Source organism: Saccostrea echinata, unplaced genomic scaffold (assembly GCF_033153115.1).
Source record: "Saccostrea echinata isolate AGI-Se365-2 ecotype Australia unplaced genomic scaffold, CSIRO_AGI_Sech_v1 ptg000058l, whole genome shotgun sequence".
NCBI classification, from domain to species: Eukaryota; Metazoa; Mollusca; class Bivalvia; order Ostreida; family Ostreidae; genus Saccostrea; species Saccostrea echinata.
In genome coordinates, this window is record NW_026889807.1 from 5,668,022 (window position 1) to 5,687,064 (window position 19,043).

Genomic DNA, 19,043 nt, shown 5'->3' on the forward strand with positions numbered 1-19,043 from the left:
TTGAGAGGTACAGATTTAGACGGCCTTCCATATTATTCCTCCATAATCTGATGGATGGGATTATTAAACACCGTACTAAGAGGTCTCTTGCACTTCCAGGGCTGCTCAAGCTTCTTGTGTTCCTCCGCTTCGTGGCCACGGGTGCGTTTCATTAAGTTGTGGCCGATACCATCCATGTATCAAAATGAAAAACACAGCCGGAAGATGCTCAAGACGAGTGCTATCAGCATTTTTGTTCCTTTGCACAGTTCACTAAATTCCCCACTGGACAGGATGCATCAACGCAAGGCGAAACTTCCATGCGATTGCAAGTGTTTAAATCAACAAAGCAAAAAGTTGTGACCTTCATGTTGCAACATCAAAACTGCGCGCAACGAAAGTTTTTACTTGCACCGTAATACCATAAAAACATTATTATATACCCGAGCTGCATAAATATCGGATTAAAATACTGATGATGAAAAACAAATATAAAATATTCATGTAATCTTGATTCACAAAAATTACAATCTTTTATTAGAAAGAGAGAAGGCATACAAATATGCACTTCCTTAAAATGAATGGAGGGGAGGGGGATGAACTTACACTGTACATTTGTACAAATATAGATATGCATACATACATGAATAATGTTAATCACTTGTCGTTGTAAATTGTGCATCATATATATATATATATATATATATATATATATATATATATATATATATATATATATATATATATATATATATATATATATATATATATACACACACAAAGAAAAAAAAATTAAAAAAAAAAAAGAAAAATAACCAAAAAAAACAAAAAAAAAAACAAAAGAAGAAAAACCAAAAAAAAAAAACAAAACAAACAAACCAACTAACCAAACAAAAACAAACAAACAAACAAACAAACAAAAACAAAAAACAAAAACAAAACAAGAGGCCCATAGGCCACATCAACTGAGTAACTTCGGCCAAGCTGTTATTTACCAGATTTCCCCCCTTGTAATACTTATTGTGGCCCCGCCCTACTCCGAGGGGTCATGATTTTATCAATTTAGAATCTACACTACCCCAGGATGCTTCCGCATAAGTATCAGCTTTTCTGTCCCAGTTGTTCTTGAGAAGAAGATTTTTAAAGATTTTTCCTATATATTTCAATGTAAAATTGGGATTCCCTATTTTGGACCCGCCCTACCCCCGGGGCCATTATTTTAACAATTTAAATTCTACACTATCCCAGGATGCTTCCACATAAATTTCAGTTTTTCTGGCCCAGTTGTTCTTGAGAAGAAGATTTTTCTTACATATTTCAATATAAAACTTGGATTCCCTATTGTGGCCCCAACCTACCCCCGGGGGTCATGATATGACCAATTTAGAATCTACACTATCCTAGGATGCTTCCACATAAGTTTCAGCTTTTCTGGCCCAGTGGTTCTTGAGAAGAAGATTCTTAAAGATTTTTCTTATATTTTTCAATGTAAAATTTGGATTCCCTTTTGTAACCCCGACCTACCCTGGGGTCATGATTTGAACAATTTAGAATTTACACTACCCCAGGATGCTTCCACATAAGTTTCAGCTTTTTTGGCCCAGTGGTTCTTGAGAAGATTTTTTAATGACTCCACCCTATTTTTGTCTTTTCTTGTTTATCATCCCTTGTAAGGGGACTTGGCCCTTTATTTTAACAATTTAAACTTCCACTGCATGAAAATTTGGCTTTACAAAACAAGTAAAGATAATGTAAATTTATTATTTACAATGCCTTTAATTGGCTTTTCTGAAAAAAGTCAAAGTTGGAAAAGGTAACCTTTACATTAACTTTACATGCACTTAAATATGATGTAATGTCCCACATTGTCTTGACTTTACAAAAAAGTAAAGTTAATATTTACAAACATTAAACACAGTATTTGGGGTACATTAAATCTGATAATTACAAATATTAAATTTAATTAAATAGCATCTTTAATAGCCACAAAAGTTAATTACTGTTTTCCATTCTTTTGAATAAAGCTTGTGCATATGATTAATAAGCTTTTCCTTCCAAATTGAAACTGCAAAAGAAGTCTGGACATCATACTTAATATACAAAGTAACAACAGATTGACTTAAACTTTGTTTATTACTATATTAAACATTTTTATACAAACATATAATCAACAACATCAAATTTCGTGACAGTATCTGTTGTACATAGTCTATCCTGCAAATCCCATACACATAGATAAGTATCCAGGACAGAGTACATTGCACTAAAATCCTTTTCAAACATGTCATTTTGATTTATAAAGAACCAATTGTTCATCCTTGAATTTAAAGATTTGAATTGACATGAAACTGTGCTCCACTTTTTTGTTACTTGACATGCGTTTCTGTGGAAATCAACAACTGTCCAAATATATATTTTGTCACATATCCCTTTTCAGAGTCCAAAACTTTTATTCTCATGCAGGCAGTCTTCTACTGTTTTCCTTAAAAGAAAAAAAATATATATATATATTTTCATAGGCATTTGTGTTATAAATTCAAATAAACTGTGATATCAGTATTCACAGTATCATGACTAATGAAAATTGAAACGAGATGCAACCATATTAATACATGTAGATAAAAATTTCATAGATGACCTTTAACCTCAAAAAGAAAATATTTTGAACCATTAATGTCAGCCTTTATTTTTACCAAAAAGACTATGTCAATCTTATTAAATAAGACAGATACAAACTGATGAACATATTGCTATTAACTTATTTTATGATATAAATGGACTGGGCCACTAGCCCTTATCTTACCCCTAAGATTAAAATTTAATAACTCTGTAATTTCTTTGTTTATCATTACTTAATTTTTCTTTTGAAAGGATTATTTACAAAATATACTAATGTAGGAGTAAAATAAGATTTCTCGTGACCTTCTGTAGATAAGATACTTTTGCAGAATTGAGAAAATGTTTGTCTTACTTGCAAGATAATTTGTGAAAAAGAACTGGCATCAGTATCTATGAATAATTACTGAACACATATAATTAACTCCATTTTCCTTCTTAGTCACCAGGTAACAAAAAGACCAATAGTTGCTGCTTATAGAGCTATAGTATGATATTCAAGTTATGGTTTAGGATATATGTACCTTTCTCCCAGTAGCATGTTGCTGCTCATGAATTATTTCCTGATCTTGGAATTGTAAAAAGTTGACAGGTCCCTCATTTTGAAGAGAACATGCTAAAATGGAATTTATACTTTGATAAACATTTCATACATCTGGATAAATATAGCCAATGTTTTCATAAATACTTTTGAGTTTGAAGCATACCAAAGAATGATTTTAAAAATACACAATGCAATCACAGTTAATAGTTATGAATTGCCGAACACCCTTATGTTTGTTTTCTTCACAATTAAAGAATACTTTAGGTCTAAGCAACACTTGCCATCTATAAAATTAAACTCTTGAACTCTTCTCAAGTGTTTCTTCTTCATGAAAGATATGTCAACTAGAACTGTCCAATAGGGACAAATACCCCCCGCTGGGTTTTTCAGAGAAAGTACCAAATCACTAATGTTTTCTAGATGTGAGAGGTGTTCACAATTTCCTTAAACATTTCCAGTGAAAATTTAATTACTCATTATATTTTTTATATGTCCATCTTAAGACGGGACGTATTATGTTATAGCGTTCATGTCCCTCTGTCCGTCTGTTAGCTTTTTCATGTCCGGCTTATTATTTAGTCTTATTTTTTTCATTATGTTCTTTACAGCAATCTGTAACAAGAAAAATTCCACCTCTCCCATGGGTGTAATGATCAGGCACTGGTCAAGGAAAATTTTGATAGCAGAAAATTGCATGTCAAATTAGAGATAAATTAATGAGTTTAGTGTGAGGTGATAACTGGTAGAGCATCTCTGATCAAGCAGGTGTTATCTACATCTCTTGGGAAATGGGCAAAAGGAATCAGTCTCTTAATTAATTGCTTGTGTTGTATTGAATTTTTCTTGTTGGCTAGTCTTACTTTCAAGATAAATTTGATGTAATTAAAACTAATTTGATATTGTTTATAATAATTAAAACTTATATGATATTGTATAATATAATTTAAACTAATTATTTATTGTACATTTTTTATTTGAATTTTTATATCTTTACAACAAATTGCAGACTGCCTTGTCTCACTAAGATGTCATTCGACCAATTGAATCTAAACTGTTTATGATAATTTAACAATATTTGATGGGAGTATAATGCTGTGGTGGGGCACTTTATTTTAATGAATGAAACTAAGGTGCAGCCTAATAAAATATCAACACTAATAATTACATTGTTTTTTATTACATTGAAAAAATAGTTTGCAACTATCTGTCATCTTTGTGAGACATGACACTCTGCAAATTGATTGTTGAAAAAAAAAAAAAATCATAATTAATTATACAAAATCAAATTGATTTTAATACCTTTATATCAAACTCATTTTAAAAATAAAATGCTGGTTTTAGTAACTATGTATTTTGACAGACATAAATAACAATTAAGAGACTTAGACAACAGAGATCTTTATTTCTTTCTGCCCAATTCCCCGGAGATATAGATAAGACCTGCCTGATCAGAGATGCCCTAACAGCTTCCCACACTGAACTCATTAATTAATCTTTAACTGGATGCATGTCCACTCATTACTCCCAAGGGACAAATGGATTTACACTATCTGCTGTGTAATGCAAAAACTGTTTTTAATACTTTGTGGGTTTTTTTTTAGTTCTCATGAGTAGTTTTAAGCTGTAGTTCATATTTTTGTACAGATGTTCTAGATTCTATGTCTCAAACCTTAGACATGAACCCGAAATGACTAAGTCAATAAAAATTTTAAAAAAACACCTGTAAAATGCAGAAAAATTATCAAATAATGTTGAAAATACCAGGTGCACATCCTCATATGGTAAATAATAAGTGTACAAATTTTCATACAAATCTATGCAATAGTTTCTGGGAACAGATCCAGACAAAACCACATAATAAAAATGAAAAAAACACCTGTAAAATGCAGAAAAATTATCCAATCATAATGAAAATACCAGGTGCACACCTCCATATGGCGAATAATAAGTGTACAAATTTTCAGACAAATCCTTCCAACAGTTTCCAAGAAATGGTCAGGACAAAATCTCGTCTACAGACAGACGGACAGACGGACAGACAGACGGACAGACAGACGGACATGCTGATTCCAATATACCCCCCCTAAACTTCGTTTGCGGGGGGTATAATAAGGTGCTAACTCTCTCACAGTAAGCTGAGTAGCTGGAGCCTGGAAAAAGTAATAACACATTTTTTGAAAACAGAAATGTATAATTATACTGACTCCCGAAAAAGTCAAGCAATTGATAATTTAAATAATTGTTTAAGCAACATTTTTATGATATTATTTATTGATTTTTTTTAAAACTAATATGTACAAGTACCGTCAAAAAACATTGGGATCCCTTGGTCTGGTAAATCATACATTGTTGTCATCCACGACTTTCTTCAAGAATCTGCATAATTGATTTCACTGTACCTGTTTTTGAAAATGGACATGGTTTAGAATACAAAATAATATCTATAAAATATAACCTAACTTGTCCTCTGTTAAAAACATTGCCATACCCTGGCTTCTACATTTTTTTCCCTAGCACTAATGTAAGCAGCTAAACATCCTGAAATTGTGACCTAGAATTGTTTTCCTTGGTCTTGTTTAATCCATGATCATTTACAGAAAAAAATGGAACATTATCCCCAATTTATCAAGTTACTTATCTAAACACAGATATTTAGCTTAGTTTTTCCTGACTTTCATCAGTTTCAATGTTTCACAATGTATGCTGAAAACAGATGGAAAACGTAAACAAACCTGCAGTGCATGCCAGCCCGGGAGCTCGAACAGTTTTCCAAGCAATAACCTCCTTAAATCTTCTGGTAGATGAAAAGGTATCAATTCAACTGATCAATGGTTGCATATTTTCGTCGAAAATACCGATGAGACCCGCTCAACTTGATTTGAAATGATTGGCTATTCATTGGAATACACAGTGCCATATTTATTTGGGTTACTGTTAAAAGTAGATCGTTCGTTTTGTATTCGAGAAGACTTGGATGAAGAGGATTACACAATACTGAGGTGGAAAACATCCGTATATATGATAAAATATATTTCAGTATTTTAAAGTAAAGGTTGTCAAATGAACGGGACATATTACTGATATTACCTCTTATAAACAAAACTAATAAGCGTTGGACTTATTCAGGGCATTTGCAATGGATGGGAACCAGTCTACGAGGCAACAAAAATTCCGCCAAGAATAAACAAAGAGATTGCGAGATGTTGTTTACGTGTGTCACACGACACTGACTGCAAGGTAATGAAAATGTGCTTATTTTTTGTGTATAACTGTTTTCTGTCTTTCAAGATATTGAACAACAGTCGTTTAATATTTAGACGAAATTGCGAAACATCTAGGGGAGATCCGGAGAGAGGGAAGAAGAGGGGTCCCCTCTCAAGTTGTTGCATATACTATATAGTGGTGGTATCAGTGTCAGGATATAATAAATTAAAATGGAAAAATCATAATAAAAATTTTGTTATAGATTTAGGAAAGCTAAATAAAGGGGCGACTATTTTTTGTTTGATGCGGGGGGGGGGGGGATTAAAATATATTAACCTCAAAAATGTTTAAAAGATATAATCTCATCTCAACTGAAAAAAATTATTAATAATCTTTCCTTGTCTGATGCCATTATTCCCTTTACCTCACTGAAATAAGAGTTTCTTTTTCCTTTTTGTAGTGGCGATGGGGGGGGGGGGGGTTCAAACTTTGTTCATTTAAGATAAACATGAATAATCTGTCCCTCATTATTAAGGAAATCAAATATTCTGTTCATCACTGACTGGAAAATAATTAATCCGACTTAGCTGTCAAAAAATTACCTTTTCATAATTTATCTTTTGTAGAAACAAAGAGTGGAGAGCTAATGCATGGTGCTAAGTATGGAAAGGTCTCTTGTGGTTTGGTTGTGCCAGAGACAAATGTGCATTATTTCCATGTTGGGTAATGTCCTTAAGAATGGAATTTTTTTTTCAAATACAAGGGACATGACTTTTTCATACATTATCGCTGTTCAGGGATCAAAATATTTTTAAACATTGTTAGATACTCACTACATTATTTCATCTTCAGAGAAGTATTTAAATTATTTTCTCACATTTCTTAAAGAGACCAGTGTGGTGAAGAGATTTTTTAAAATTTTAATCCTGAATTTTGATATTGTACAGGTCAGAAGTCTCGGTACACTTTAGGTGAGTGGCAGTTGGGAAGATGGATGACCTTCAGATAGTTTGAGATGAAGAAGTTCTTTTAAATGATTGAAAGTGATCATCATAGAATCAACTCCATTATGAAGATAAATTATGAGAGTCAGGTGAGGAATTGACTTCAATGTGTTATAACATTGTGTAAATGAATCTTCATTATTAATATCTTTTACGTTTTATTTTTGAACTTGTTTTTCTATTATTCTAAACTTCCAAAAATAAAATTAAAGTAGTTAAAGCATGCTACAAACATTTAACGTATCTTGGCAAGTTTTCAAGGTTATTGCAGAAGTGCTTTAATTTCAAAAGATAACTAATTAATGCAAATTTGGAAAAGAAATGGATGTTATTCTCTATAATTTCAAAGATTATGTTTATTATTAGCACTCCTTTTGTCCAACACCTGAGAGATCTTAGTACCCAGCCTACTGTTGAATTAATTGGTGACCAAGAAAAGATGACAGAGAGGGAAATCAAATATGGATGCCATCATGATCAAGAATATATACATTGGCTAGAAAATATCTGAAAATATATAGATGAACATTCAAGCATTTATAATAATGAAAGTTATTCAGCAAGAGAGTTTTTGCACAAATTTAATTTTCAGTAAAATTGTGTATATTGTGCACTGAGGAACTTAGTAATAAGTATGTAACTCATTATCATTATCCATTTCTTTAGAGGATGTATTCGGAGTATATTTAAATAATCATTATCTTCTAGAAAAGAGCACACAAAACTTTTCTCTCCGTGCAAAGCATGACACATATGCATACACTCCAGCATTTACCACAACCACAGTTACACATTTTCCAGGGCGTTTGAAGTCGAGCACATACATGAAAATGTGTGAAGCTGGACACATATGCAAACACACAAGCATCTATCACAACCAATTACATATTTTCCAAGGCGTATGAAGTCGAGCACATACATGAAAATGTGTGAAGCTGGACACATATGCAAACACACAAGCATCTATCACAACCAGTTACATATTTTCCAAGGCGTGTGAAGTCGAGCACATACATGAAAATGTGTGAAGCTGGACACATATGCAAACACACAAGCATCTACCACAACACCAGTTACATATTTTCCAAGGCCTGTGAAGTCGAGCACATACATGAAAATGTGTGAAGCTGGACACATATGCAAACATACAACATCTTCCACAACACCAGTTACATATTTTCCAAGGCGTGTGAAGTCGAGCACATACATGAAAATGTGTGAAGCTGGACACATATGCAAACACACAAGCATCTACCACAACCAGTTACATATTTTTCAAGGCTTGTGAAGTCGAGCACATACATAATCTCCTACCACAGACGCAATACACGTAACATTTACTCCAAAGTATAAAGTCAAGCTCAAACAGGCTCACTGCGTGAAGCTGGACACATGCATTTACTTATGCATCTCGCAAAACTACATCTGAACCTATTTTCTAATAGGTGTTTAAGCAATTTTGTTTATTTTGTGAATATGTAAATTGCACCATTATGCTTACAAGATGTCAACATTATTAACCTGTACAGAAATACTCATTAGATAGCCTTTAATAGTTTAAGTTGGAAATACTAGTACTTTGCCTGATTTATGTTGTGTAGTTTCTCGTCAGTGATCTTGAGTAATAACTGAGTATGGCATTTTTAGTTCCATTTAAACTGCAAAGTTTTAACATGTACATGCACCATAAAGGATAAATAATATTGTATTGTATTTTAACTTTTTTAAATTTTATTCTTTGTCATTTTATTGCCTGTTCAAGTAAAAGATGTAATCTTGTAATGTTTGTAACTGATTTTGGTAGATATTTATGAAGCAGAAATTATAACAGAAAAGGTTTCAATACATCTACACAAAAAGCAAATAAAAAAGAGTTCTCCATCTATCAGATATCACCAAATCAGATGAGTTAAAGGTTAAGTCATAGAGAATTTTAAAGTTTATTATACCTATATTCTGATATCTGATACCATTTTTACATTTTTGATTGTCCATCTACAGTATACAAAAATAGTATAAATTTTTATATTTTGTAGATGACAATCTCTAATACTAAATACAACTGGAAATTGATGTAACGCTTGAAAATTTGTGTATTTTTAGTAAGATCGAGTTTAACAAAAACGAGGTGGGGGTAACACAAAAGACACATCAGATACCTATTTATTTTAAAAGTGAAAAACCATTTGTTGAAATCTAAGTACGAGTATATTAAACAAAGGCCAGTATATAAACAAGGATTTAAAAAAGTTTCATATATATATATATATATATATATATATATATATATATATATATATATATATATATATATATATATATATATATATATATATATATATCAACTTTAATGCAGCATTAAAGGTGAAAGGTTAAATTTAATTACCTTTTCTTTTGAGTAAAGGTTACCTTTTCACCTTTACTTTTTGTAAAGTTAATACAAAGATGACCTTGCTTTTTGGAGCACCTTTAATGAGATTTACTTTGCAAGTAAAGTTTTGTAAAGCTATTTTTTCAAGCAGTGTTCCCTTCCCCCAAGGATACGTTGACAGGCGCGGATCATCAGATCAAACTCGACGCTTCGCGTCTCGTTTGATCTGATGATCCGCGCCTGTCAACTCGACGTGATACGACTCTTCGGATCAAGTTACTGTTATAATAATGTATATATATCAACATATTTCTAACCGTGTTTTAATAACATTCTTTTACTACTTCCACAAGAGTTCTATATGTGCTAGTCATGTACGAAGCGCTTTGTACTGAATTACCTCGTCACCTCAATAAAACGTATTGAACAATATTTGTGCAGAATGACAAGATCTTTAATATGATATCGAGAAAAAAAGCGCTGACTCATCATATATGGAGCCTAAACTCTTTTATCTATAACTCTTTAACAAGCAATATTCTGGTATAAATTACTGAAGCAAAAATATTTATCATAACAATCTAAAACTATATACTATGATATTTACGTGAAATCTTACATAATTAAGGGCCAAAAGGGGCCAGAATGCTAAATCGTTTACGCTAAATATCTCGAAGTTAAAAATTTTTTTTTGGATAAGCAATATTGAATATTTTGATAAGCAATATTGAATAAAAGATATTCCAAAAATGTTCTGAGCAATATGTAACCTTTCAATTTTTGCTATACTTTCCCTTTAAGGAGTTGAAAGGCCGGCCCCTAAAGATTTCTTTTGAAAATATATCGGAAACGAAAAAGAATTTCTGAATAGTTGTTGAACAGAAATATTTAAAATCAAAAAAGTTTATCTCAACAATTTACAACTATATAATTATTATGATATTCACATCATATGCTACATAATTAGGGGCTATAAGAGGCTAGAATGCAGAATCTTTGGCACGCTTTATCTTGAAAGTGGAAAATATTTTGATAAGCAATATTGAATAAAAGATGTTAAAATTAAGGTTTTGAATAATATCCCCCCTTTTTTTTTTATTTTTTTTACTATACATCCCCATGAAGGAGTTCAAGGGCCAGCCCCAAAACATTTCTGTTGTAAATATCTTGTAAATATATTGGCCAAAAGTCTGTAATCAATAACTCCTTAATGGTCAAAAACTTGTTACATATCCTTGAAGCAACATTGTTCCCCATAACAATTTATCATATCATTATATTTGAACGAAAATCTGAGTCAAATTCTTATATCATCTGATTGAAAATCGGACTGACTAACCAATCGTTGCTCGCAGCGAGATCAGATCTAGTTTTGATTCTTATTTTTCCTATTTATTTTTGTCTTGTATATATATCTACGTTTATGAGTTTGTATATGTATTTTTTTTATTTGTGTGAAAAGTCCTCAATTAAAATCAAATAGGAGAACTTTAAAAAAAATATTAACCTGAAACCAAAGTTAAAAATACTCTTATTTACCAAAGTAAAAGTTTAGCTTTACTACTTTAAAAAGTTGATACTATAGTAAATTATAAATAACTAGAATAAAATTTAGATTACTGTAATCTTATTTCCGTAGGGTGTTGAAAGATGCCTGAAAAGCATACGTTTTCAAATTACATAACTTTAATTTGTTTCAAAGTTGAGAAATAAAATGATAACAGTTACCCGCTTTTAAAACTACGGAATTCGTTCTACCAGTAACTATCATAAACTTCCTAATTTATGTTTGCTTACTCTTGAAAACATTCAATTCCTTTTCTAGTATTTCCATTTTCTTGTCTTGGTCATTAACAATTCCTCTCAGGAAGATCAATTCATCTTTCAGAAATTCCATGTCTTCTTGTCCGGAGCAGGTGGAATGGAGATTGGAGTCTATTTTTTGACCATAGTCAGATTTGATCCAGTACATCGCCAGTAAGAATCTCTAAAATAAAGGCATTGCTCTTGTTCCTACTGAGGATCTAAAAGAAAAGATATTGATAAAAAAAAGTCCAAATATTATGTGTGGATTCAAAATCGTGTAAAGTAATTACATATAAAATAAAATTTGCAACGAACTCAAAAAAGTGTAATCAGCCTAGCTACAATTATCAAATATGTTTTTTTTTTTTTTTTTTTTTTTTTTTTTTTTTTTTTTTTTTTTTTTTGCTTTTCATTTCTTAAAAAAAAAATTTAAAAAAAACCTTTAACTGTGTTGCTAAGCAACAATATTTTTTTCCAATCAGATGTTGGGGCATTATATTCGAATAGATATTGTCTTCAGGTTTTACCTTGTTAAGTCTATTTAAGAGGTCAATGATCTAATTAGTGCAAAACTTCATTAATAAAAAGTAATAATAATAATTATTACATAATTAAATAGAAGAGAAAATACTGCTATAAAAAAAACAAAACTTTCTTTGTTAAATTATTCAGGAAAAATATGCTGATCGTCCGGAAAAGCGCCCATGACTTAAAATGTTTGCCATATTCATAGTGTCCTTTTTGTCTTCTACCATGTACCATTTGCATGCTTTTAAGAGAATAAGTTGATTGATTGATTCCCGTAAAATCTATTCATTTTTACCTCACGAGACGTTATATTATACATTTTACTTTGATATATAATTTTTTTACCTTATCATAAAAAGATACAGATTTTTCTATTTTTATTTTTTGCATATAGGTCTCTTTTTTGCGAAGTCGAGTTTTAACGCGTCGCCAGTCAAATTGACCGGTTTAGTATAAATGGGGTTAAAGGACGAAGGAGAGGAATATGAAGAAATGTTGTCGGGGTATCTTATTTGTATACTGATTTCCTACAGAAATGAATTATGTGGAGATAACGGAGAGTATTCAACTCAAAAGTCCATTAAACATTACGAAATAAGAGCAGGGCAAACACGGACCTCTAAAACTTCAGAGGTGAGATCAGGTGCCATGGAGGAGTAAGCATCCCCTGCCAACCGGTCACATCCGCCGTGTGCTCCTTGTCATGATCGGGAGAGTAAAAAAAAAACAAATAGAAAAAGTAAAGAAAACAAAGTAAAATTGCCAGGATAAAAAACATTCGATAAAAACATTAAGTTTGTTTATTCGTGATAAAAATAAACAAACAACGTGACGAATGGAATGTAAAAAATTTAAAACAAACACAGCGATTTTTGTTATACTTACATACGTTTGAATTTGAATTCGATGTCCGCTTTTAACATTAAATAAGTGTAATGTGATTCTACAACTTGTTATATTATTAGCGATTTGGAGATTTTGGTTGTTATATTAAGCGTTGGGACTGTACATATGCAAGAGCTACGCTTACGAATGCATTTATATCATAAGTGGATGTTTATCATGAACAATTTCTATTGGTTGCCCTTAATCCAAGAATTTACATCACTAAACGTTCCAGAGAAAAAAAAACTCATGATTTTTGTGTAATTATGTTTTTTTCACACATGGGTACACATATTATCCAATCTTAAGCTCCTTTTAATATTTAAATAAACACTGCTGTTGAATCATAAAGAATGTTCATTTATTTTTTTCGTCCTCCATGTGGATGTTTGATGCTTTATAATACAAAAAATAATTGGTTTATAAACGCAAATTCAATATGATTTAGAATGGGAAACAAAACATGAATGTCTTGGGTGAAACGTGTTTATTAAAAGAAAAAAATGGAGAAAGAAATTTGAGTTCTCAAGGTCCGTTCTGAAAATGGGGAAATCAAAATCAAAATTGTAATCAGCTGCAAATACAGTTTGATATGTTATCCTTTGTTATCAGTTACCACTTATTTTTTTTTTCTGATTACAAGTATCTGTAATCAATTACTCTCATAATCTTATACAATATTGATTATTTTTGATAACTTTGATGATTTCAATGTTAAAATTGAAATATATTTAATTATATGCAAGATTCAATAATTTTCCTTTTAGAAATGTGTCATTTTGTATATTTTATATTTCCTTTTCCATTAATTAATTAATGGGCATTATTCCCAATTTCTTACTATCCATGTAGTATGCTTAAAGATATATGTAATATATTTGTCTTTGATAACTCAAATTTAATTCTATGTTACTCAAAGAGGATTAACAAATGTAATCCTTAATAATGGAGTGGGCTTATTTGTGTTCATATATTCTGAAGCTGTTGTGTTGCTGTAGATCTTTCACTATGAAACTTAATTTTCATTAAGGGTGTATTTCTTTAAATCACCTATTGATCTATTTACACAAATATACAAGAAGGAGCAGAACTTTAGGATGATATAAGTGTGGTCTGGATCAGATCAGGTTATTACAATAGTGAAATATTAAACCTTACCCTCTACGTTAAGTTTTATTCTTTGCTTAAACTTCTTTCAATTGAACGTTTAGAAAGGTTCGTAACATTGCCAAACCATGAAATCGAAACTCATGAATTTTGCAACTGAAGCTTAAAATTTCAAACTATTTATTGAATATCAAACACATAACAGGGAACGGGCGGCTTTTTAAACATTAATTTAGTCTATAATTTCACAAGTAATCATGATTTTAATAAGGAATTGTCATTACATGTAATCGATTTCATTTCAATAAAATGTATGTAACTGTATGATTTCAAATTCCAAAGCAACTGTTTTTAATTAGATTTCTTTTGAAAGTTTTCAGCTGAACCTTCATTTTACAAGAGCAATGGACAAAACTTGATAAAACAAATCCTGTCCACTAATTATGAAAATTAATGATATTTCATATGCCAAAGGATCGGGATGTTTCTTATGGGTATGGGTACCGATTGCCTCCCGTTATTAGCAGACATATATTTGTATTTACCTTAAGCAGAATTTACTAAAAATCTTATACACGAGAAAGAAAAAAAAAAACACTACCTAGACGAGATATTTCCCAGTGAGCTTGAAAATGAAAAGATACCATAGAGTCAAACACCTTTTTTTTTTACACGTGGATATTTTACTAGAAAAAAAAATGAAAACCTAACAACAAAGCTTTATGATAAACGTGATGACTTTAATTTTCCAACCGTCAACTCTCTGACTTAAGCAGCAATATACCCTTTTCACGTGCATACGGGGTTGCATGTTCTCTTGCAAACTCCAGTCTCCTAACTCTGAGATCTGCAGTCAAAATTGGGCATGTGGAAGATAGTCTTGCTTTCAAGCTATCTTCATACAAACTATTCCCGCAAGTTTGGTTAGACAGGTTTACTACATGTGTTTTGCGAAAGTACCTGTTTAAATCGGTTTTGCTTCTCCATGGAGTACAAGCTAGGAATCCTGCCGGGACGTCGTACATCGTGGTCTTCCACTCCGAGGCCTTTCCTGTTTCCAGATATCTTTGCCACAACCGAATTATGACGCTTTGTCATCTGTTCCCAATCTACCCACTGTATCTTGTGACATTCCAGATTGTAGCATCTCTATGGCCCTACCAACTTCTTGTACCTTAAGACGTTGTCTTTGAGGCATCACTTGTAATTCGTTTGTGTATAAAAGATGCTAAATTGTCCTTATTTATTGTCTGCATGAAGTTTTAATAGTAGTTCATAAAAAACATGCTGACCAGTTTTAATCTGCAGTGCTGGATAGGGTTAAGAATTTTCCGTTTGACTTCGAACATAAGGACTGAAAAAGTCAATGAAGTGTAACAAACAATTTTTGTAGTTTTGGGTAATTATACACATTTTTTGAAAGTGAATTGCAGAATTTCGATTTTTTTTTAATTAACGTATATTATAAAAAAGCCTATTTTTGTTGAGTATATTTAGGCAGTACTTTAAAATACTAGGATTAAAAAAAAAACTTCCTTATGGCATTGTAAAGAGGTGTACTTTATCTTTCGAGTTCCAAGTACACAAGCAATTATCCGTAGAATATACACGGAATGAGTTTTTTAATAATTCTAATAGAGAAATTACTCTTAAATGGTTTCTGTAAACCAATGTGTGTATGTGCAATTTCATCCGTTTTCCTGTGCTGAGAGCTACTTGACCTTAAACATAAGCGTCGATATGATTTGACGAATATTATTTGTAAATCAGGGCACCGTGGAGCATTAAAATATTAAATTAAAATAAGAATATTAAAAATAGCAACACTATTAAAAAACCCGTATATCATGTTTTACCCCTCCTCTGTTGATTTTTCGATGAAATCCTGACTTAAGATTGGTTAAATTCGGACACGTGAAGGGAGTGTATTACTTAAACCTAGTCTCTTGAAAATTAATACATGGTTGATACGGAGTTATCGTTCTTTTGTAACACTTCGAACAACTCGAGTTCAAGAGGTTTGCGGAGTGTCTCTTGACAATTTAACAGTTAACTAACCTAAGGCACGAAATGGAACATCTCATTTACTTCAAAACTGTCAGTACTTTATTTAAGGAATGATTTTAATAGCTACCCAATTTATACGATATAAAGTGGGTTGGGGCAGTTTACACTTTATAAACCGCGAAGCTATTATAACCTAAAACACTATTAATAGTTAATACATTTTTGATATACATGCATTAGTCATATATATGTGTATCTGCAAATAATATAAAAGGATACATGTACATGTATATTTAAATTTTCAAGAAACGATTTTTTTTTTCAATACAAGAAGTTGCACAAACATTGTTTGCTACTAATTATTTTTTTGAATTAATACGAATACATGTATTAAAAGCATCTTTTCATAAAAAGACATGATTAAAATTCAAATTTAATGTATTTGCCCAAAATTACAAGAAGTAAAAGAGAGCCTACCTACATATCTATCACCAGTCTTGGTATCCCGGATCTGCAGTTTAATATGTTGATGGGTCAGTACACACAAATCACTGGTACTTGATGTTTATAAATGTATATAAATGATACGTTTAAATTTTAATTGCAAAAATATAATGCAGTAGGTGTTGTAATTTATCTGTATATAGCAGGATGAAGCCTCCCTTCCAATTTAGCCCCAAAGTTCTACATTTGAATGAGAGTCTAAACAAATTTCTTTTGAATGCATTGTATAACAACTTGATTCATAATGCAACTAAAATACCATATTTATTCATGTTCGTAACTACATAGAAAATTAAAGAGCCGTTTATTTTAATTGTGTAACAAATGTGTCGATAGACAAATTCGAATTTCCTCGATGAAAACTGCTGAATGTCTTTGATTGTTGGAATATGCTGTTTATACGATTTATTCCAGAGAACCATTGCGTAAAATACATATTAAGAGCAGCAAACTAAGCTATTCCTAAATATTTACAAGGGAAAAATCACCTGAACTTACCTTACTTGTCAGCTGAGACGAACGGGGAGGCTAGAAACCCAACACATATTTTAGCGGTTTTTCGGCGTTAGGGAAGCGCTTACATACGCAGCTATGTTAAGGCTTCCCGAAGCTTTAAAATGCGCTCAAAACATAATATGTCATTGCGAGGTCGGTTTTAGTTTTAATTTATAAGTATTGAACTTAAGTGCTCCCAATTTATATAGAGGGTTTCCTCGGCTATATATTAACATGTTTGTTATGATATCACATGACTTTGTTGATCACGTGAAGGTTATTTATAATTTTTTGAAGTGTTCCATATAAATCGCTTCGGCGCAGCTGATTAACACAATAATTATTAACATTTTGTTATATAAATAAACTCATCGTATCCTTGTGTATCCGAAATGTGCTTGGGAAAAGTCATAGTATTACTTAGATACGAAATATTTCTTGAGAAATTCAACTTACCTACAAATTTGAGGGTATTTTCCACACAATATCATAATCTGTATTAAAACAAAGCCAACACACATTTTTCCCAAGCAAGATTCAGTTAGAGAACAACCTCTTCTTACAGATTTCCACAAAAATTCTCAGATTAATCCTCATTAATCACCTGCGCCAGACTCTTTTATACACACAAAATAAATTCTACCTCCAATCACGGGTATAAAACAGAGTACATTTCAAAAGTATATTTTTCATAAGCATTTTGAACATGCTGAATTTCAATCAGTGGTAGGTAAGCGGTGTATTTTTAAAATATTCGGACATATAAGACTTAAAAAACCTTTAACGACCCGTGAATTTTGCAATAGCTATCTAGCATTTTACATGCAGTTTGAAATAAAGTGTAAAGATCATGACACTCTCCCCGTCATAACACCTCAAGTTTGCAGTGACTTGACGTCATTTTCCATTATGACGTCATATTTTGGTAGTTCAGAGATGTGAAGGCACAGAGTTCACTGTGATATTCTACGGGAAGCCTTAACCTACCTGCATATTAACCTACTAAAGCGAATCATGACTGTGTTTGGAAGTCATACATCCTGGCGCAATGCAATCATAACCTTAAATCTCGACTGCGTTTGAAGAAATACATTTGGCCAGGATTGACGCTTGAATATATCATGACTGCGTTTGGAAGTCACACATTTTAGCGCAATTTTATCCTGACTAGGCCAGGATTGACGCTTGAAGAAATCTTGGCTGCGTTTGAAAGTAATATATCCTGGCGCAATGCAATCCTGGCCGACTAAGATAGGATGGTCATATGTTGTCAATCCTGACTTGGTCAACAGCAGTGCCATGTTATAAATCTTGACTTGGCCAAGATAGGATGGCTATGTTATATGATGACCGCGGCCAAGATAGGATAGCCATGTTATCAATCCTGACCTGGCCATGATAGCATGGCCATATTATAAATCTTGACTTGGCCAAGATAGGTTGGTCATGTTATCAATCCTGACTTGGTTAAGATGATAAAAATCATGGCTTGGTCATGTTTGAAATTTTGACATGGTCATGATTACCATCCTGACCGGCCAGAATTGATTTACAATGAAATATATAGAACATGACAAGGGGTTCCCCTATGGCTTTCCATAGTATAAAATACCAATTCACGGTAAAACCTCATTTTTTAGATCACCTGAACAGTCAAGTGAGCTTTTCAAATCAAAGGGTGTCCGGTGTCTATATGTAGTGTGTCATCTGTTAACTTTTCACATTTTCGACTTCTCAAAAACCAAGGGGTCAATTTCAACCAAATTTGCCACAAAGCATCCTTGGGTGAATGGGATTTAATTTTGTTCAAATGAAGGGTCAGGATTTAAGTTTGTTCAAATGAAGGACCACGCCCTCTTTCAAGGGGAGAAAATTAAGAGTTATTGAAAATGTAATGGCATCTTTTAAAAATCTTCTGAAAAACCACTGGCTCAGGCCGAAAAGATGAAATTTTTATGCAAGCTTTATTACATAGGGTAGATTCAAATTTGTT

General features: G+C 31.9%; 1 long non-coding RNA gene across 1 annotated transcript; it reads left to right on the forward strand.

The window, feature by feature from the left end:
- The first annotated feature begins 6,302 nt into the window (after nucleotides 1-6,302).
- On the forward strand, nucleotides 6,303-7,430 carry LOC133174423 (uncharacterized). Its single transcript, XR_009719140.1, has 3 exons — nucleotides 6,303-6,376; nucleotides 6,970-7,066; nucleotides 7,291-7,430. It is a non-coding gene; the product is annotated as an uncharacterized LOC133174423 (long non-coding RNA).
- Nucleotides 7,431-19,043: the final 11,613 nt, after the last annotated feature.